The 22106-nt window shown below is 38.5% G+C and overlaps 1 pseudogene across 1 annotated transcript; it reads left to right on the top strand.

The window, feature by feature from the left end:
* Nucleotides 1-1702: 1702 nt before the first annotated feature.
* LOC114259535 (glutamate receptor 3.4-like) lies at nt 1703-21860 on the top strand (annotated as a pseudogene). Its single transcript, XR_014336068.1, has 7 exons — nt 1703-1987; nt 8070-8387; nt 9405-10015; nt 19155-19888; nt 20017-20294; nt 20701-20732; nt 20832-21860. The product of XR_014336068.1 is annotated as a glutamate receptor 3.4-like (transcript).
* The last annotated feature ends 246 nt before the right edge of the window (nt 21861-22106 follow it).

Here is a 22106-nt window from a genome sequence, read left to right as displayed (position 1 = left end):
TAGGTAAGTTTCATATGATTTAAAATTTTCTTAAGTTTTAACCTACATTTTAAGTGGTATTTCAATTTTTAAGTGATATCAATTATAATTATCAAAGACTTAATTGATTATCAATTAATACATTCAATTTTATGTACTGAATCAGATTATTAAACACAAGTCATCCAAAGATAAATAAGAGAGGCACATACCATGTGCACCATAATAATATATTCAAAATTAAGTTTTTAATGCATATATTATTAGTGAGATTAGTCAAATATGTATACTCTTACACCATTCCAAATTATTTAACTGACATAAAATTAAGAACCAAAAAATATATGTATTATTGTGTCGAATTGTTTTAGTTTTTCATCAATTAAAAGATTTTATAAAGTACTTTTAGTTTATGAAAAAAGCAAATTAAATTTTTGCATAAAAATTATATTATTTTTAAGTTCTTTTTGGTTTTGGTCAAACAATTTAGGGACAATTAAAAAAGAAATCCCTAGATTTTAGTTTTTTAACAAAATAAACCCTAAATTTTAATTTTATCAATTTAAACCCTAATATTTTAATTTACCTTCAATCTAAATCATTAACCTATTTTTCGTAAATAAAACCGATGGAAAACGAGTATTTTAATCATTAAGCTCAATGTAGGTATATATAAAATGTCTAAAATACTCTTTTTCATAGAGTTTAATGATTAAAAAAGTATATTTTCAATCAATTTTACTTAACAAGAATAGACAAATGGTTTAGATAGAAAGCAAGTCAAAAGTTTAGGGTTTAAATTGATAAAATTAAAAAATCATGGTTTATTTTGTTATAAGGGTCTAACTTTGAGGATTTTTTTTGTAATTATCCCAACAATTTATAACAGAGATAGTATTTTTTAAGGTAAATTACATTTAGATACTACTTTTTAGGATAAATTACATTCACATTCCTTGAGATTAGGTGAAAATGTAGTGGCCATCATATTTTTAATATAATTACACTAATCTACTTTATTGTTTTAATTCACATAATAATTATGTCTTTTTTAATTGGTAATTTATTAATTATATGAATTAAGAAAACGATATTGCCATATATTTCTTACTAAAGTGTATATTTATTTTTGTTTATTTTAGTATTGACCCATTATCTATGTTAATTTTAATTATTTTAATTTAACTAAACAAAAGTAAATAATTATGTTAAAATATGGGATTAACTATCTTTTGTCCAAACCTCATGCAGGTTATTGTAATTTACTTTATTTTCTAATATTGCATATGCTATTAGTACGGAAGTCACGTGTTTCATATAACAATACAATCACCATTTCTTGTCCTTTGGTTGACATGGATAGATCTCAATGACCCCTTATTTTTTTTTAAAATAAAAATACCAAATAGATAGCTCTGGAAATCCTCAACGGTATCCTATGTAACTTATCACAAAATATATAATTTTATTACAAAACTATGTAATATTAATTATAAAATGTGTAATCTCGTTATAAATTAACATAATAAAAATATTGTAACCAAGATATAAAATTTTATAACATTAACCACAAAATCACAAACTTTTGCAAGATTAATTACAAAATTTTAGAAATTTTTATTATGCTAATTTGTTATGAGATTACACATTTTGTGATTCATATTACAAAATTTTATGATAAAATTATACATTTTTATGATAGGTTACAGATAATGTGCACCCCTAAATGTGCGCACAGGATAATTTCCCCTCACTGTACAAAGCTAGTGTGAGGTGAATAAATACAGGCGAGAATGATTCTTTACTGAAATTGCAAGACTATTTTGAGAATACATTTGGAGCTCTCTTTTAGCTGGGAATATATTTGTGTAGCATTGTTCTGTCTTGCCTAGGCATTCACCAATATCATAATATTTATGTATATATTTATGGACAACAACTCTTCAAAAACTAATCTAGAGCTGGGTTTCCCAGGAAATCTTGGTTTGCACCCTTCACTCCACTGCTTGTGAGGATCTCTTATTTATTTACAATTTCTATCACTTCCTATCCATTTATTTATTCATCCATGTGGGGTTTTGCAATACAATTTAATAATGATTCTCCAAGTTGTTTGTTTTTTAATATATATATATATATATATTTAGTTCTAGAGAAAAGAAAGAGTTAGGGAATGAGGTAGACTTCATTCCCTTTTATATTGATAATACTGAGTAATTATAGGAGTGCCATAAGGCATAATAAAAGGAAACACAATTACATAATCACGTATTTCCTATTCTAACACTCTCCCTCAAGCTGGTGACAAAATATATCTCATTCCCAGCTTATTGAGAATGCCATGAAATGGTTTGCTCCCTAGCCCCTTGGTGAGAACATCGGCTAGTTGGTCTTCAGTCTTCACAAATGGAATAACATATGATACCACTAGTGAGTTTTTCCTTGATGAAGTGCCTATCAATTTCCACATACTTAGTTCTATCATGTTGAACTCGATTATGAGCTATGTTGATTGCGGCCTTGTTGTCACAATATAGTCGCATGGAGTCATTCTGATGGATTTCCAGGTCTTCCAACAATAGTTTAATTCATAGTAACCCACATACACCTTGAACTATAGCCCTAAATTCTGCCTCAACACTAGATCTAGCAGCCACATTATGTTTCTTACTTCGCCATGTGACTAGGTTGCCACCAACAAATGTGCAATATTCGGAAGTTGATCGTCTGTCAGTGATGGATCCAACCCAATTTGCATCAGTAAATGCCTCCACACTGAGATGGTCATGTTCCGAGAAATATAAACCCTTTCCCGGAGAAGCTTTCAGGTATCTCAGGATTCTCATAACTGCCTCTAAGTGGGAAGTTCTCAGAGCATGCATAAACTGACTCACCATACTCACGGCAATGGCAATGTCTGGACGTGAGTGGAATAAGTATATGAGCTTTCCCAGTAGTCTCTGGTATCTCCCCCTGTCCACTGGATCTCCCTCTTGATCCTCGCTCAGTTTCTGGCCCGGTTCTAGAGGTGTATCACATGGTCTACTTCCAAGCATTCCAGTTTCCTTTAGCAAGTCAAGTACATACTTCATCTAGCATATGAAGATGCCATCCTTGGACCAAGCTACTTCAATGCCCAAAAAATATTTCAAATAGCCTAAGTCTTTGATTTTAAACTCCTTGGCTAAGTATTCTTTCAAACGAGGAATCTCCTCCACATCATCTCCTGTCAGAACAATATCATCAACATAGACAATAAAAGTTGTGGTCTTACCATGTGAGGAGTGTTTCAAAAACAAGGTGTGATCGGCTTGACTTTGCTTGAACCCATATTTCAGCATAGCTTGAGCAAACCTTTCGAACCAAGCCCTAGGAGATTGCTTTAGTCCATCAAGTGACTTTCGGAGCCAGCATACTTTACCGTTGGACTTAGCATCCGCAAAACCAAGAGGAATATCCATATAGATCTCTTCTGCTAGATCTCCATGAAGGAAGGCATTCTTCACATCAAACTGATGAAGTGGCCAATCCAAATTTGCAGCAAGAGAGAGTAAGATTCTCATAGAATTCATCTTAGCAACCGGTGCAAATGTCTCCTGGTAATCCACTCCATAAGTCTGAGTGAAACCCTTAGCAACCAGTCTTACTTTGTACCATTCTATGGAACCATCTGCTTTGTGTTTTACCGTGTACACCCACTTACACCCAACTGGATTTTTGCCTCTAGGTAATCCACTAACTCCCAAGTGCCACTCTTGCTGAGAGCTCTCATCTCTTCCATCATGGCATGCTTCCATTCAGGAATAGAGAGAGTATCCTGAAAATTGGTAGGTAGACTCACAAAAGACACTTTAGACAGAAAAGTTTTATATGACGAAGACAGATTAGAATAAGAGACATGATTAGTAATAGGATATTGAATACATGACCTAACCCCCTTCCTATTAGTAATAGGAACATCAAGATCTGAAACATCAGGAATAGGAGCACTAGAATCAGAATTACCTAGACTCTCAGGAGGGGTTTGACTCTGGACACTCATTCGGAGAAGTTGGCAGTAGAGGAAGAAAAGTAGTTTCTTACATCCAGGTGACTTGTTGTCTGTCCTTATCCCTGATATAAACTCTGCCTGTTTCCTTTTCCTTAACAACTGTTGGCTCATCATCTTCTATCTGTTCAACCACGGGCGGAAGTGCAACAGGAATCTCTTCACACCAAGGCTCCCCCTGAAAGGATGACTGTGATACTGGGGAGGTCGGAAAGTAAGGCTGAGACTCAAAAAAAGCGACATCCATGGAGACAAACCATTTGCGAGTGGGAGGATGATAACACTTATAACCCTTTTTGGTGGCAAAATAACCTAGAAAAACACACTTAAGGAACCGAGGATCGAATTTACCACGAGTGGGTGAATGATTATGGACAAAGCAAACGCAGCCAAAAGTCTTAGAAGAAATGGAAAACCCAGAAGAGGTCAACCCGAACGAAGAGGGGTTTGTTTCTGAAGGACTTGAGTAGGAAGTCGATTAATCAAATAAGTGGCCGTGAGAACCACTTTCCTCCAATAGGATCGAGGAACCCGCATATCAAAGGATAGACAACAAGCGACATCAAGGAGATGGCAATTTTTGCGTTCTGCAACACCATTTTGTTGAGGGGTATTAGTGCATGAAGTCTGATGAATAATGACATGAATGGCGAAGTAAATGGCAAGACCAGAGTCAATATATTCGCCCCCCATTATCAGAACATAGAATTTTGACAACCGCCTCAAACTGAGGACAAACCATTTTATGGAAGTTTTGAAATACAGAAAATACCTCACTTTTATCTTTCATCAAATAGACCCAAGTGGCCCGGGAACAATCATCTATGAAGGTAACAAACCATTTTTGATTGGTTAAAGACACAAAACGGGATGGACCCCATACATCAGAATGAATCAAAGAAAATGGAAGGAAACTTATTAATAGAATGACCAAAAGAGGCTCTGTGTTGTTTTCCAAGTTGACAAGACTCATTGAAAATTTAACACATTATTTTTCTCAAACACAGAAGGAACTAAATGCTTAAGTAATAAAAAAAAGGGTTGTCCTAAGCGACGGTGCCACAGCCAAATGTCTTCCTTGGTGGATAGTAACTGAATAGATGAATGAGCCAGCTTGTCGGTCTGATCCAAAATGTAGAGACCGTATTCCTCTCTACCACTGCCAATCCTCTTCCTCGTGATGAGGTTTTGAAAAAGACAATGATCAGGAAAAAATGTCACGCTACAATTTAAGTCACGGGTAATACGACTCAAAGATAAAAGATTAACACCAAAATTTGGAACATGGAGGATAGTGGACAATGGAAGGGAAGAGGTAGCATGAATTAAACCTTTCCCTGACACAGATGACGTAGTACCATCAACAATACGCACTTTTTCCTGACCTAAGAAGGGGTTATGCTCTGAAAATAAATTAGAGGAGCCAAACATATGGTCGGAAGCACTAGAATCAATAATCCATGGTACAGTCGTATGAGAGAGCATTGCATATGGAGAGGAAGCCAAGTTACCTGAATTGGCAAAAGAAGAAGAGGGTGCACCTGTAGTAGAAGTGGAGGCTAGACGGTCTAGCAAGTGGCAAAGAGCAATCTCAAAATCCGAGGCAGATAACCCCGAAACATCAGTAGCAAAGGAGACAACTAGAGATGAAGATGGTGACTCAACAGTGTCTGAAAGATGTGCTCGTGCATTGGTCCCTCGGCCTCTAGACTGACCAAACCTACCCCTCGAGTACTAGAATGGTCTCCGCGGCCACCAGAGGAGGTTCCATGCAGCTTTCAACAAGTCTCTCGTGTGTAGCGAGGTCTATGGCAGTAGTCACAGAAAAGATTATGCTTCTCATATGAAGGACGAGGACCATGAGTCACACGGTCGCCATCTTGAGGGGGTGCAAAAACCAAGGCCGAACGATCAGTAGTAGGAGAAGGAAGCATCGTAGAGTGGCGACTCTCCTCATTCTGCACAAAAGCAAAGGCTTCTTGGAGAGAAGGAAGCACATCCATGCCAAGAACTCTGCTCCGAACTGGATCATACTCCACATTGAGGCCTTCCAAGAACTTGAAGACCCTCTCTTGCGCCACAAGCATCTGGCAACCGACAAAATCAATGGGACATACAGGCTTGTAATCCTGAAGGTGATCAAGGCGCTTCCACCCATTGCTAAGGGAGGTAAAATACTGAAGGATAGTCATCTCACCTTAGACCCACCATTCAATGGAGTGATGTAACTCAAAAGCCTGTGAGAAGTTCCCCTTCCGGGAGTAAGTGGTAGTCACGACCTCCCAAATATCCTGAGCAGTGTTCATAGAGAGATAGCCCTCTCCAATCTCTGAGACTATAGAATGGATCAACCAACCCATAATGAGGGAGTTGGTGATCTCCCACTGATCATAACTCGGGTCTATGGTGATGGGTGCCTGTATTCGGCCATCAACATACCCCATCTTTCCTTTGCTCTTCAAGAAAATAGTCAGACTCTGCGACCACGCTAGATAGTTCTGACCATTCAATAGAGAAATGGTGATTTTAAAGCCAGGGTTGAGATTATCAGTCATAGTAGAAGGGATAAAGGAACTCTCGCTCTTAGGCGGCTGAGAAGTTGTGGACTCACTAGTGAAATCTGCCATGAATAGTCTACTAAGAAACCCTCAAACCCAATGCCAATTACAAACTCGGAAGATGGAGGAGGAAAGCACACTATGACCACAAAAAGATCATCAAAAGAATAATAATTGTCCTATTTTTTTTTTTTTAATGGATCATCATTTTTTTTTTTTTGTGTTTTTTTGTTTTTTTGGTTTTTTTTAATATATATATATATAGATAACTAGGTTGACACCATTAACAACTACCTACAGCATTACAAGAAAAAAAGAGAGAGAAGAACGAACTGTGATAGAAACGGAGTCGACTGAGAGAGCCGACCGAAGCCGAGGAGTCAAACAAGACCCCGACGGAGGCCATGAAAGCCCGAGAGGCTGTCGATAGGCCCCTAGGGTGCCAGAGAGGCTGCTGATAGACTCCCTAGAAGACTGGGTGACTGTCGATGCCTTGGGTGAGGCTGTGGGTGACTGTCGATGGCCTGGGTGAGCGGCTATGGGGCTAACTGAACTCCTGGGAAGAAAGAGCTGCCGGCAGTGATAGTAGGGTGCTTGCCGACAAAACAGAAAAAGGTATGGGCTAGGATTTTGGCTCTGATACCATGTGGGTGTTTGGGAAGTGAGTTTTTTTATAGATTTTTTTAGTTGTAGGATATTATTAGAGAAAAAAAATTGTGTTTGGGAAGATAGTTGAGTTTTTTTGTAGTTGGATGTGATGTTTGTGAAAGAAAAAGTGAAATGATTATGGGGTTTGATGTGATATTTTGTTTGGATTTGTTTTTTTTTTTTTTGGTTTTGTAACCAATTTGTCTTTTAGTGAAAAAAAAACCAAAAAAAAAAACAAAAAACTATGTTCCCAAACAGCGCCCATGTAGTTTTGGATAAGAGAAAGAGTTAAGGAATGAGGTAGACTTCATTCCCTTTTATATTGATAATACTGAGTAATTACAGGAGTGCCATAAGGCATAATATAAGGAAACACAATGACAAAATCACATATTTCCTCTTCTAAGTTATTTCTTGTTCTAACAATATACATATCCAATGCATGTGCTTATATGTGTGTATGTATAAACATTAATATGATTACAATAATGGGTAGCTAAAATATTAGGACTTAGATTATTCCCATGTAAACTTGTTCTAGTTCCCCATATAAGTTTGTTCTTGTGTAATAAATTTCAGATTCAAATTATTCTATGAATTCAATTTTTTGGTTTTATGTTGTTAAATATCCCTACATTATTTGGGTTTTCTTTTTTATTTTTTATTTTGAGGACTTGGGTTCTGAGAGTTTGGGACCCACTTTGTGCGGTAATCTTGATCCTATATCTTCAAGTTCCGTATTGTAAGCTTCACTTGCTTGTTGCATCTGTTAACAGGTGTATGATTTCTTGAAAATTTCATGAAACAATGCTAATTTGAAATTGCTGAATAATCAGTTAGGCAATTGCTGGCTTGCATAGAAATGGAGACTGGTCCATTCATTAGGAGAACATTGATGGTGGTGTTATTTTGTATGTGGGTGCCTATGAAAGTCATCAGTAGGACTGCAAATGCTAGTGTTTCTTCCTCCAAGCTGAGTGTAGTGAATATTAGAGCCTTGTATACCTTCAATTCTGTTATTGGACGATCAGCAAAGCCAGCAATTGAAGCTGCGGTTGATGATGTCAATTCTGATTCAACTGTTCTTGCTGGGATGAAATTGAATCTTATTTTGCATGACACGAATTGCAGCGGCTTCCTTGGAATTGTGGAAGGTAATCTCTGAATTTATACACTTGTATTGACGAAGAACTGTCTTTACTTGATGCTACCAAAACAGAAAATGTTTTTAAGGAATACTTCCTTGCCTTGGTATAATAGGAGTTCGCTACTAATTATATTTTTTGTTGAGTATCAAGTTCTTTGTTGGATATAGAGTCTCAGTATGAGTTTCTTATAACTGCACTATTTTTTGAAGATCTATGCTTTTAACGCCATGTTCCTAGTCTTCTTAGAAGACTAGTTATAGAATTGCAACCAAACTGCCGACTTTGTTGAACATATTTTAGTCTTGATCTATGGATGTTGTCCTACTACACCAACCATTGACAAAGAAGTCTTTTGATGTCTTTGTTGTTGTATTTTTTATGATAACTAGAATGTCGAGTTTGGCATAAGGGCATTTTCTGTTTGCTCTTGGTTTAGTTTGGTACTTTCATTTCTTTCTCTTTGATATTTGTTTTCTGGGAACTTTATTTGTTATGTGTTTGTATGACATTGGAGTTTTCATTCCTGAAAGTTATGACTAATGGTTCGTAGATATGACAACGAATAGTTGTGCTAATATTTGTATGAACATTGAATTATAAGCATGTATAAATAAAATGACATAGGGTGGAACCCTCAAGTACTGATCTAATTAGATATTGCACCTGTGAAAGGATAGTTGTTATCAAATCATTAACTGTTTTGGTATTAACAAGCGAAAACTACATCAGAAATAACTAATGTTTCCTAGATCACAGGCAACACTAATTAACCTACTCAAAGATGGTAAATAAAAAAATACAAAAATAAAAAAAGCATTCTTGCACTTCACATCCAACATTATATTCAAGTGAAATTTATGAATAATGAATAAATTCTGTGACCGACAACTCCTGTCAATGAAAAAGAATGACAACTAAGTGAGAAAATTTGAACTAGCTTATCTCTCTCTCTCTCTCTCAAGCATCAAAATGAGAAATGAGAAATGAGAAATTTTGATAAGTTGTCTTTAATTACTTATGTAGCTTTGCAGTTGATGGAGAATGATGTGGTTGCTGTAATTGGCCCTCAGTCTTCTAGAATAGCACATGTTATTTCTCATGTTGTCAATGAACTTCATGTGTTGCTCATGTCATTTGCGGCAACAGACCCAACGCCTTCGGCATTGCAGTTCCCTTACTTCCTCCGTAATACACACAGTGACTATTTCCAGATGTATGCAATAGCTGATCTGATTGAATTTTATGCCTGAAGGGAGGTAGTCACCATCTTTGTCGATAATGATTATAGAAGAAATGAGATTTCTGTATTAGGTGATGCCCATGCAAAGAAGCATGCCGAGATTTCTTATAAGGCTGCCTTTACTCCCAGAGCCTCTAGAAAAATGACTTGTTAGTTAGAGTAAACATGATGGAATCTCGGGTTTATGTTGTTCATGTTAATCCAGACTCCGACTTGACAATTTTTTCAGTAGCAAAGTTGCTTCGAATGTTGACTGCAGGCTATACTTGGATTGCTACAGATTGGGTTCCTTCTGTGTTAGATTCATCAGAATCAATTGATCCTAACACAATGAATCTGTTACAAGGGATTATTGCACTTCACCATCACACCCCAGATTCTGATCTCAAAAAGAGTTTTACTGTCACGACCCCATTCCACCCCTAGTAGAATGGTGCCATGATGGCCAGTAATCCGAGATTACCAAAGGCCAACTTACAAAGATTCGCACACAAACAGAGTATACATATGGGGCTCACATGTGCGGAAGCAATAAGTTAATTCTAATTAGTCCATAAGAGCTGTGTATAGATCAAATGAAATGACATACATCTTTTCGAGGTCTTACAACTTGAATACAAATGAATAAGTACGTAATACATCTTGATCAAAAGGCTTCTCAAGCCGACATATGCAAAATACAATGAATCACAAGCCAAGAAGCATAGTCTTCAAGATGCTATCAAAAGTATGAATCCAAAACATCATGCCAAACGCATCTACGCGTCACCGTCGTCCTGCTCAACACCTACATATATATATGGAGAGGGTGAGCTTGGATACTCAGTGAATGATATAATTAATAAAGGGGTTTGCATGTATGATATCCGAGATCTTTATCAAACCAAAACTCATCATATCTTGTACGAAATCAAAGGACAAATCAAGTTCATATAACAAATCTTTCAAGTCTCAAGGGATGCTTACTAGCATCAATAATACAAGGGATGACATAATCAAAGGTGCTACAAAAGTTTAGAGTCCCCTAGCACGTACGAACTTGTGCTACAAATGCTCATAGTCCCTTAGCACATACGGACTTGTGCTACAAATGCTTATAGTCCCTTAGCACGTACGGACTTGTGCTACAAATGTTATCAAAACCAAAGCTAATACTTGATACACAAAATAGGGATAGTCATTCATGCTTAACAAATACTTTTCCAAAACAAGTAAGGCAAAGCTTTATCAAATGTCATAACATAGCTTTATTAAAAATACCACTCACTTGGTTCTTCAAACGTCGGGGTCAAAGCAAGAGTCCAAGTCCTACAAACACATGGCAAAGTCTATTGAATGCACTCTCAAACAAGTTTTACATGAATGCAAATGATCTCGGCATTCCTTTAAAACTAAGTCGGACAAAAACAAAACACTTTTTCTCATCTTAGGAAAACATAACGGGCACCAACCAGGTCTTGGCCGAGGTCCCACACCTCCCTGCCGAGGTGTGGTCCCGATTGCCACATTCAAGGAAATGAAGTCGGGAAAATCTGGGTTTCCCTCTGCTGAAGAACATGAACATGAAGAACATGAAAAACATGAATGCTCAATCACAACTTGCTATTACGAAATCTGGGATTTCATGAGATGAGTTCGAAAACATGGACCTGGGTATCCATACTTGAAGATCTTATGAAGACAAACACAAAAACATGAATCTTGATGCAAGCTTTCGGATCAAACAAGGCTTTTATTCAAGAATACATGAATATCACTTTCTTTTTCTAAAACCAAACTTTAAATCAATGCATGGCTTACAAATCGTGCTCGATCATGCAATGCAACTAGATAAACAATAAGAACAACAAGAGTATATCAAGATTCTAACCTCAAGACACGAATCTAACGGCTCAAGGTGTGAAGATCAAGTTTGGAAATTTATTCCCTCTCTAAGAACTCCTCCTTCTTCTTCCTAGAGCCTCTCTCTCTAAAAGCATGGGATATGATACAAAATGATGTGTTTCTCAACAGCTCACTGACTTAACCCTCTGCTGGGACACGTGGCATCAGCTGGTTGGTTCTTCTCAAAAAGGTGACTGAGTGAAAAGACAAGACTATGACAAAGTGTGTTCAATAAGCAAGATGGCATAGGCACTCCGGCAGGTAATGATCTCGGCTAAGGACAATGCTTCGGCAAGTAAGGTCTCAATGATCTTGGCTAGGAAGGACAACACTTGACTTAGCTGTGCCACACCTCGGCCTAGATGTGCCACACCTCGGTCTAGGTCATACCAATCCAGGAACAAGATCACTAGGTGCAAGGGTAACATCTCAGCCTAGATAATACACATCTCGGCCTTGGTGATGAACACCTCGGCCTAGATAGTGACATCTCGGCCAATATGCCAAGGTGCGAGTGGAGGTTAACCAAAAGATTCCAAGATAGTCCTAGGTATAAGAGATTCAAAGGTGCGACACAGGCTTAGGATAACCTCGGCTAAACTCACACCAAACAAGGAACAAAGCATGTAGTAACACTTAAGCAAAACAAGGACAGGATTTGAAATGCAAGCTTAACAAGACAAAATCATATAAATGCATGAGAGCATGACTAAGATGAAGTGAGGGTTGTTACATCCTACCCCCCTTAAAGAAGTTTGGTCCCCAAACTTAAGTTACCCTGACCCGAAAACAATTCCGGATATCGGACTTTCATCTATTCTTCCATCTCCCATGTAGCATCCTTGCCGTAATGCTCCTTCCATTCGATTTTCACCATCGATATCGATTTGTTCCTCAACCGTTTCACTTGCCTATCAAAAATCCGTATCGGCCTCTCTTCGTAGCCTAAATCTTCACTAACCACAATCCCAAAATGATCAATCACGTGCAGTGGATCCCGAACATATTTTCTCAACATCGAAATATGGAACACATTGTGGACCTGACTTAGTTCTGGCGGCAAAGCAAGTCTATAAGCAACGGAGTTGACTTTCTCAAGAATTTCAAACGGTCCAATAAAACGAGGTGCTAATTTACCTTTCTTCCCAAATCTTGAAACTCCTTTCATCGGCGAAATCTTCAGGAATACATGATCCCCAACTTCAAATTCTAACTCTCTTCTCCTCTGGTCGGCGTAACTCTTATGTCGACTCTGAGCAGTTCTAATTCTTTGTCGAATAAGTTTAATCTTCTCAGTTGTCACTTGAACCAGTTCGGGACCAATCAAAGCTCTGTCTCCTACCTCGGTCCAACATATCGGCGATCTGCACTTCCTTCCATACAAAGCTTCATACGGTGCCATGCCAATGCTGGCTTGATAACTGTTGTTGTAGGCAAATTCCACTAATGGCAAATGCACTTCCCAACTTCCCTTGAAGTCTAATATACATAGTCTAAGCATATCTTCAAGTGTCTGAATCGTTCTTTCTGTTTGCCCATCAGTCTGGGGATGAAAAGTTGTGCTAAGCCTCAACTCGGTCCCCAAAGCTCTTTGTAGACTCTGCCAAAATTTAGAAACAAACTTCGTATCTCGGTCTGACACAATGGACATCGGCACTCCATGAAGTCTCACAATCTCGGTCATATACAATGAAGCGAGTCGATCGGCATTAAATGTAGTCTTAACCAGCAAGAAGTGTGCTGACTTAGTTAATCTATCAACTATAACCCAAACTGAATCCATACCCTTTTGTGTCCTCGGCAAACCAACCACAAAATCCATGGAGATGTGTTCCCATTTCCACTCGGGAATTGACAAGGGTTGAAGAAGTCCTGTTGGCCTCTGATGCTCTGCTTTCACTTGTTGGCAATATAGACACTGGGATACGAACTCGACTATTTCTCTTTTCATATTTGGCCACCAAAAAGTTTGCTTCACGTCCTGGTACATCTTGGTGCTCCCTAGATGAACGGCAAACTTGGAACCATGGGCTTCCTGCAAAATCTTCTTTTTTAACTCTGGGACGTCGGCCACGCACACTCTTCCTTCAAACTTAAGTACCTGATTCTCATTGGTATACCCCGACCTCGACTTAGTGACAATCTCATCGATCACCTTCCTGAAGAACCTGTCTTCCATCTGTCTGGTTTTCACTTCCTTAATGATAGTCGGCTCCCCTGAAATCATTGACAAGCAAGCTGAATTCCCAACCAACTTCCTGCTCAACGCGTTGGCCACTGAGTTTGCTTTACCTGGATGATATTGAATCTGCATGTCGTAATCCTTCAATAATTCAAGCCATCTTCTCTGCCTCATATTTAATTCCTTCTAGGTGAACAAGTACTTTAAACTCTTGTGATCTGTGAAAACTTGGCAAGAAGCTCCATACAAGTAATGACGCCAAATCTTCAAAGCAAAAACTACGGCAGCTAGTTCTAGATCATGGGTAGGGTAATTCTTGTCATGGGGTTTCAACTGGTGAGATGCATATGCTATAACCTTACCCCTTACATTAACACGTAACCCAAACCTTTATGCGATGCATCACTATAAATCTGAAACTCCTCATTACCTGACGGTAGAACAAGAACTGGCGCTGTGACTAACCTCGTCTTTAGCTCTTGGAAAGCTGACTCTCTATCCTCGGTCCATTCATATGCCGCCCCCTTCTTAGTCAATTGTGTCAATGGAATTGCAATCCTTGAGAAATCCTTCACGAATTTTCTGTAATAACCTGCCAAACCTAGAAAGCAACAAACCTCGGACACGTTGGTCGGCGTCGGCCAATTCACAATAGCTTCAATCTTACTGGGATCAACTAAGATACCCTCTTCATTAATCACATGCCCCAAGACTGAAATGTTGGAAAGCCTAAACTCGCACTTGTTGAACTTAGCATACAATTTTCGGTCTCTCAAAACTTGCAAGGTAAGTCTCAGATGATTCTCATGCTCAATTTCACTATTAGAATAGATCAATATATCGGCGATAAAAATAACTACAAACTCATCTAAGTATGGCTTAAAGACTCTGTTCATCAAATCCATAAATACTGCGAGAGCATTAGTTACTCCAAAAGGCATTACTAAGAATTCGTAGTGGCCATACCTCGTTCGAAAAGTTGTCTTCTCAACATCCTTGGCTTTAACCTTAAGCTGATGGTAGCCCAACCTAAGATCAATTTTAGAAAAGACTCGTGCTCCTTGTAACTGATCAAGCAAATCATCAATCCTCGGCAATTGGTACCTATTCTTAATGGTTACCTTGTTAAGTTCTTGGTAATCGATACAAAGACAAAGTGTACCATCCTTTTTCTTAACAAATAGAACTGGTGCTCCCCAAGGTGAAGTGCTCGGCCTAATAAAACTCTTATCTAACAATTCTTGTAGTTGCACTTTCAATTCCTTAAGCTTGGCTGGGGCCATTTTATAGGGTGTTTTAGAGATAGGTTGTGTTCCCGACATGACGTCAACAGTAAATTCTATTTCTCTATCGACTAAGTGGCCAGGCAATTCATTTGGAAAGACGTCGGAGAATTCATTAACGATTGGGATGTCGGCCAATTCTATGTTTCCATTCAAACTACTTAGTACACTACACAAATATCCTTGACACCCTTTTTGGATTAGCTTATAGGCCTTCATGGATGAGATCAAGTAAGGTGGGGATACTACTCCTTTACCCTGGAAAATAACCTCGGCTTGGTTTGGGGGTTTTAGTGTGACATTCTTCGAAACACAATTAATAGATGCGTGATTCGCTACCAACCAGTCCATTCCCAATATGACATCAAAGTGGCTCACGCTTAACGGCATCAAATCAACTAATAATTCTACACCCTCAATCACAACAACACATGCCCTATAAATGGATGCAACAATCATAGTTCTCCCAGATGGAGTAAACACATATAACACATAATCAAGGGGTTCCTGTTCTCTATTTAACTTCTCGGCAAACTTAGCAAATACAAATGAATGTGTAGAACCCGAATCAATCAATATGTATGCATCTTGAGAGCAAATTGGGAGTATACCTGACACTACTGTCTCAGCATTCTAAGTGTCTCCTGGTACCAATGCAAGAACTCTGCCCTGCCTCATTTGTGCCTTGCCGACATTGCTGTTCTGTGCAGAGCTCGAAGTACTCCCATTTTTCTTGCCATCGTTGACATTTGCCTTCAGACAGTCTTTCACACGATGACCTACCTTACCACATTCAAAACAAGCTCCAGACACCCAACGACAAACTCCAGAATGTGGCTTCCCGCAACTTGAACATGTCGGCCTAGTGCCACCTTCCTGTCTTGAGTTGCTTGAACTGCCTATGTTCGTCTTCTTCCTGGCATCAAATGCTCCTCAGCGATTGTCATAATTCTGTCTCTTCTTCTGGCTCTCTCCGGAACTCTGATATCGGTTCAAGTTAGCTTCTGCTAGGATGGCCTTGTCTAACACTCCGGCGTAAGTCAGCATGTTGAGCATGTTAACTCGATCATGTATCGGTCCACGTAACCCACTTTCAAACTTCCTAGCTTTTCTGTATTCGCCATCGACCATGTGAGGCACATATCTCGCCAACTCGGTAAAAGCATGGTCGTATTCCGCCACTGTCTTGTTTCCTTGTATCAGAGTCTGAAACTCTGTGGTCTTATGGTCTCGGACACTGAGGGGAAAATGCTTGTTGTAGAACAACTCCAAAAATCTAGCCCAAGTCAAACTTGGGTTGCCTTCTCGGACCATCATCTACCATCTTCGTGCATCGTCGTCCAACATGAATGCTGCTAATGACACCTTCTGGGCGTCGGTGCTGGTAAAAATCTCGAATAACTTCTCCATTTCCAAAACCCATGCCTTGGCCTTCATCTGCTCTATACCCCCTTGGAACCTCGGCGGTTTCATCTTTTTGAACTCTCTGATCAAGGCTATGGTGCCGTCCCCATACAAAGCTTGCTGTGGAGGCACTTGTGGCATTGGAGGAGATGGAGGCGGAACTGCATTTCGGCCGTTTGTCTGCTCGGCCTGGGTGGAAGTAGTACTAGTGTCCGGTGGCCTAGGTTGTCGCAACTCATGGACCAAACCTTCAACCAACCTTTCTAATCTGTCCAATCTGTCCTCGGGATGATCTCGACCAACTGGAGGTCTACCCCTTCTCATGATGCTAGGAGTATGCAAAATGTAACTTTAAAACAAAATGAACAAATAGACGTGTATGCAAGTAACAAATGATCATGTCGAGATGATGCACATCTTGTCAAGTAGCAAGCAATATGATGCAATCCTAACATCCTTCTAAGGAAAAACCTATGCTCTTTAGGACTCAAAATGTGTGAATAACGTATTATAAAGAACTCGTGCTCTAATACCAATCTGTCACGACCCCATTTCGCCCCTAGTAGAATGGTGCCATGATGGCCAGTAATCCGAGATTACCAAAAGCCAACTTACAAAGATTCGCACACAAACAGAGTATACATATGGGGCTCACATGTGCGTAAGCAATAAGTTAATTCTAATTAGTCCACAAGAGCTGTGCATAGATCAAATGAAATGACATACATCTTATCGAGGTCTTACAACTTGAATACAAATGAATAAGTACATAATACATCTTGATCAAAAGGCTTCTCAAGCCGACATATGCAAAATACAATGAATCACAAGCCAAGAAGCATAGTCTTCAAGATGTTATCAAAAGTATGAATCCAAAACATCATGCCAAATGCATCTAGGCGTCACCGTCGTCCTGCTCAACACCTACATATATATATGGAGATGGTGGGCTTGGATACTCAGTGAATGATATAATTAATAAAGGGGTTTGCATGTATGATATTCGAGATCTTTATCAAACCAAAACTCATCATATCTTGTACGAAATCAAAGGACAAATCAAGTTCATCTAACAAATCTTTCAAGTCTCAAAGGATGCTTACTAGCATCAATAATACAAGGGATGACATAATCAAAGGTGCTACAAATGTTTAGAGTCCCCTAGCACGTACGGACTTGTGCTACAAATGCTTATAGTCCCTTAGCACGTACGGACTTGTGCTACAAATGCTCATAGTCCCTTAGCACGTACGCACTTGTACTACAAATGCTTATAGTCCCTTAGCACGTACGGACTTGTGCTACAAATGTTATCAAAACCAAAGCTAATACTTGATACACAAAATAGGGATAGTCATTCATGCTTAACAAATACTTTTCCAAAACAAGTAAGGCAAAGCTTTATCAAATGTCATAACATAGCTTTATTAAAAATACCACTCACTTGGTTCTTCAAACGTCGGGGTCAAAGCAAGAGTCCAAGTCCTACAAACACATGGCAAAGTCTATTGAATGCACTCTCAAACAAGTTTTACATGAATGCAAATGATCTCGGCATTCCTTCAAAACTAAGTCAGACCAAAACAAAACACTTTTTCTCATCTCAGGAAAACATAATGGGCACCAACCAGGTCTTGGCCGAGGTCCCACACCTCCCTACCGAGGTGTGGTCCCGATGGCCACATTCAAGGAAATGAAGTCGGTAAAATCTGGGTTTCCCTCTGCTGAAGAACATGAAGAACATGAACATGAAGAACATGAAAAACATGAATGCTCAATCACAACTTGCTATTACGAAATCTGGGATTTCATGAGATGAGTTCGAAAACATGGACCTGGGTACCCGTACTTGAAGATCTTATGACAAACAAAAAAAACATGAATCTTGATGCAAGCTTTCGGATCAAACATGGCTTTTATTCAAGAACACATGAATATCACTTTCTCTTTCTAAAACCAAACTTTAAATCAATGCATGGCTTACAAATCATGCTCGATCATGCAATGCAGCTAGATAAACAATAAGAACAACAAGAGTATATAAAGATTCTAACCTCAAGACACGAATCTAACGGCTCAAGGTGTGAAGATCAAGCTTGGAAATCTATTCCCTCTCTAAGAACTCCTCCTTCTTCTTCCTAGAGCCTCTCTCTCTAAAAGCAAGGGATATGATACAAAATGATGTGTTTCTCAACAGCTCACTGACTTAACCCTCTGCTGGGACACGTGACATCGGATGGTTGGCTCTTCTAAAAAAGGTGATTGAGTGAAAAAACAAGACTATGACAAAGTGTGTTCAACAAGCAAGATGGCATAGGCACTCCGGCAGGTAATGATCTCGGCTAAGGACAATGCTTCGGCAAGTAAGGTCTCAATGATCTTGGCTAGGAAGGACAACACTTGACTTAGCTGTGCCACACCTCGGTCTAGGTCATACCAATCCAGGAACAAGATCACTAGGTGCAAGGTAACATCTCGGCCTAGATAATACACATCTCAGCCTTGGTGATGAACACCTCAGCCTAGATAGTGACATCTCGGCCAATATGCCAAGGTGCGAGTGGAGGTTAACCAAAAGAGGTTAACCAAAAGATTCCAAGATAGTCCTACGTATAAGAGATTCAAAGGTGCGACCCAGGCTTAGGACAACCTCGGCTAAACTCACACCAAGCAAGGAACAAAGCATGCAGTAACACTTAAGCAAAACAAGGACAAGATTTGAAATGCAAGCTTAACAAGACAAAATCATATAAATGCATGAGAGCATGACTAAGATGAAGTGAGGGTTGTTACATTTACATCTAGGTGGAAAAACTTCATATATAGGGAGACCTCGAGCTTCAATTCTTGTGCACTCTATGCTTATGATTCCATTTGGCTACTTGTCCGTGCACTTGATGTTTTCTTTAGTGAAGGAGGGAACATCTCGTTCTCCTACAACCGTAGGTTGTACGACATTAATGGAAGCACACTGCACTTGACAAGACTTCGTACTTTTCAAGAAGGCCAAAAACTGCTCCAGATACTTCTGGGAATGAACTTCACAGGTCTAACTGGTCAGATTCAATTTGGCTCAGAGAAGAATTTAATTCTTCCAGCATTTGATATTCTTAACATTAGTGGGAATGGGTCTTAGAGGATTGGTTACTGGTCAAACTATTCTAGTCTTTCTGTTATTGTTCCTAAAATCTTGTATATGATGCCCTCAAACACGTCTACCAGTAACCAACATCTTGACAATGTAATATGGCCTGGAGAAACTACAAAATAACCTCGGGGGTGGGTGTTCCTTAACAACGAAAAGTCTTTGCGAATTGCAGTGCCTAACCGAGTAAGTTATTTAGAATATGCAACCAAAGACAAGGGTCCCCTTGGGGTGAAAGGATACTGTATTGATGTCTTTGAAGATGCAGTAAAATTGTTGCCCTACGCTGTACCCCACACGTATATGTTATACGGTAATGGTTTAAGAAACCCTTCCTGCAACAATCTTGTGAACGATGTCGCCGAAAACGTGAGTATTTTCTATTAATTATACTCAAAATTATGGTATTGGTATGAACCAAGTAGATTAAAAATATATGTTGATTGGATTGCTTTAGGGTTTTCGAAAATATTGCCCTAATCTTCTTCCTTCTTTAGAAATATGATACAGTTGTGGGGGACATTATAATTATTACAAACAAAACAAGGATTGTAGATTTTACACAGCCTTACATGGAATCTGGACTTGTCATGGTTGTTCCTGTCAAAGAGAAAAAATCTAGTGCTTCTGCTTTCCTCAGGCCTTTTCATGTGGAAATGTGGTGTCTCACTAGCACCATTTTTCTTTTTGTGGGAGCTGTTTTTTGGATTCTTGAGCATCGAATGAATCATGAATTCCATGGTCCACCAAATCAACAACTTATAACAATCTTTTGGTTAGTATCTCATAGCACAAACTTCATTGAAAGCCCTCTGATTTATGTAGTTTCATAAATGATATTAAAAACCTCGGTGATTGATCTAGATGTTGCCTGAGTGACCAATTTCTCTTATCAATCTCTTGGCAAATCATAATATCTAATGTGTTAAAAGTATTGCTAATTCAATGAATGCTATAAACAGTAAGACGTCTTTATTTTTATTTATTTATTTATTTGGAGATCAAATAGCGCGAGTTTACTGGTTCAATTGACTACTCTTAACTATAATGAATTACATCATAGATTATGTGGTAACAATAATTTGTATAAAACTGGTGTAGTTATTTAAGCATCTTGGCCTAACACTCCATTTGCTTTGTGGATGTCAGAGAATTACTAATGATCCCTTCTAATGTTGCAGGTTCAGTTTCTCAACAATGTTTTTTGCACACAGTGCGTTGCCTAATCTATTGTGTTCACTTTTAATTATTGCATCATGATATTTTTTAAGTGGCAATACATTAATATTTCTCTATTTGGATTTGAACACAGGAGAGAGCCTTGTGAGCACCCTGCGATGTTTGGTGCTGATCTTATGGCTCTTTGTAGTGTTAATTATCTATTCAAGCTACACAGCTAGCTTGACATCAATCCTTATGGTGCAACAGCTAACGTCAAATATTAAAGGGATTGACAGCTTGATCACAAGTACCAATTCAATTAGAGTTCAAGATGGATCATTTGCATACAATTATCTGATTGAAGAGCTCAACATAGTAGAGTCTAGATCAAAACATTAAAAAAAATCAGGAAGAATATGTTGATGCCCTTCACAAAGGTCCAAAAGTAGGGGGAGTAGCTGCAATTGTTGACGAGCTTCCTTACATTGAGCTCTTATTGTACAAGATCAACTGCATATTTAGAACTGTGGGACAAGAATTTACAAAAAGCAGATGGGGATTTGTAAGTGTTTTCTTAGTTTAATCTTGAACGAGTAATTATTGTTACGATATTTGAAATGGCTAAGCCAAACTTCGATCAGATAAGTTTTAAGCTGTCATGTTAATATCAATAGAAAACAAAACCCATGAGATGTGACCAAAATATATCATTGTTGCATAAATTTGATATTTATCTTATATCATACTTGACTGTTGGCCAAATCTTATATGCTTCTAGGCTCTAGTGTTTATGTTACTTTCTTTCTTTCTTTTTTCATTTATTGAATAGTGCTTATGTCTATGATTTGATTTCCAAGAAGAAAGTAAGATTGTGGGTGTTCTTGCTAATATTGTATAAATGTGTCTGTGTGTAGTGAGATTTTCTGGACAAAGTTATTTTTAGGCTATGTTTGGATTAAGGATTTAAGTGGGAATTTTAGGATAGAAATGAAAAGGGAAATAAAACTTTCATTTCATTCACTTTTGGTATCCTTTTTTGTCTTCCTCTACAAATCCTTGATCCAAATACACAGCCTCCATGTAACTTGATACATTGGCATAAATGTCTAATATGATTATGATATTTAATTTCCTGACTCAGGTATTTCAGAGAGACTCTGTTGTGATGGACTTGTCGACTGCTATTCTACTACTCTCAAAGAATGGCGATCCCCAAAGAATCCATGATAGATGGCTATCACTTAATAGGTGCTCTGCGCAAGCCAACCAAGTTGACGAAAATATTTTGTCTCTCACTAGCTTTTGGGACCTATTCCTTATTTGTGGCACAACATGCTTCCTTGCCCTTACAATATTTTTCTGTAAGTTGTGCTGGCAATATCACAGGTACACCCCGAAGGATGAGGAACAGGATATCGATGAACTT

The sequence above is a fragment of the Camellia sinensis genome, chromosome 7 (genome assembly GCF_055761805.1).
Source record: "Camellia sinensis isolate YWXY chromosome 7, ASM5576180v1, whole genome shotgun sequence".
NCBI lineage: Eukaryota > Viridiplantae > Streptophyta > Magnoliopsida > Ericales > Theaceae > Camellia > Camellia sinensis.
The sequence above is the reverse complement of the archived record's forward strand: the minus strand, read 5'-3'. Positions and strand labels throughout refer to the sequence as shown.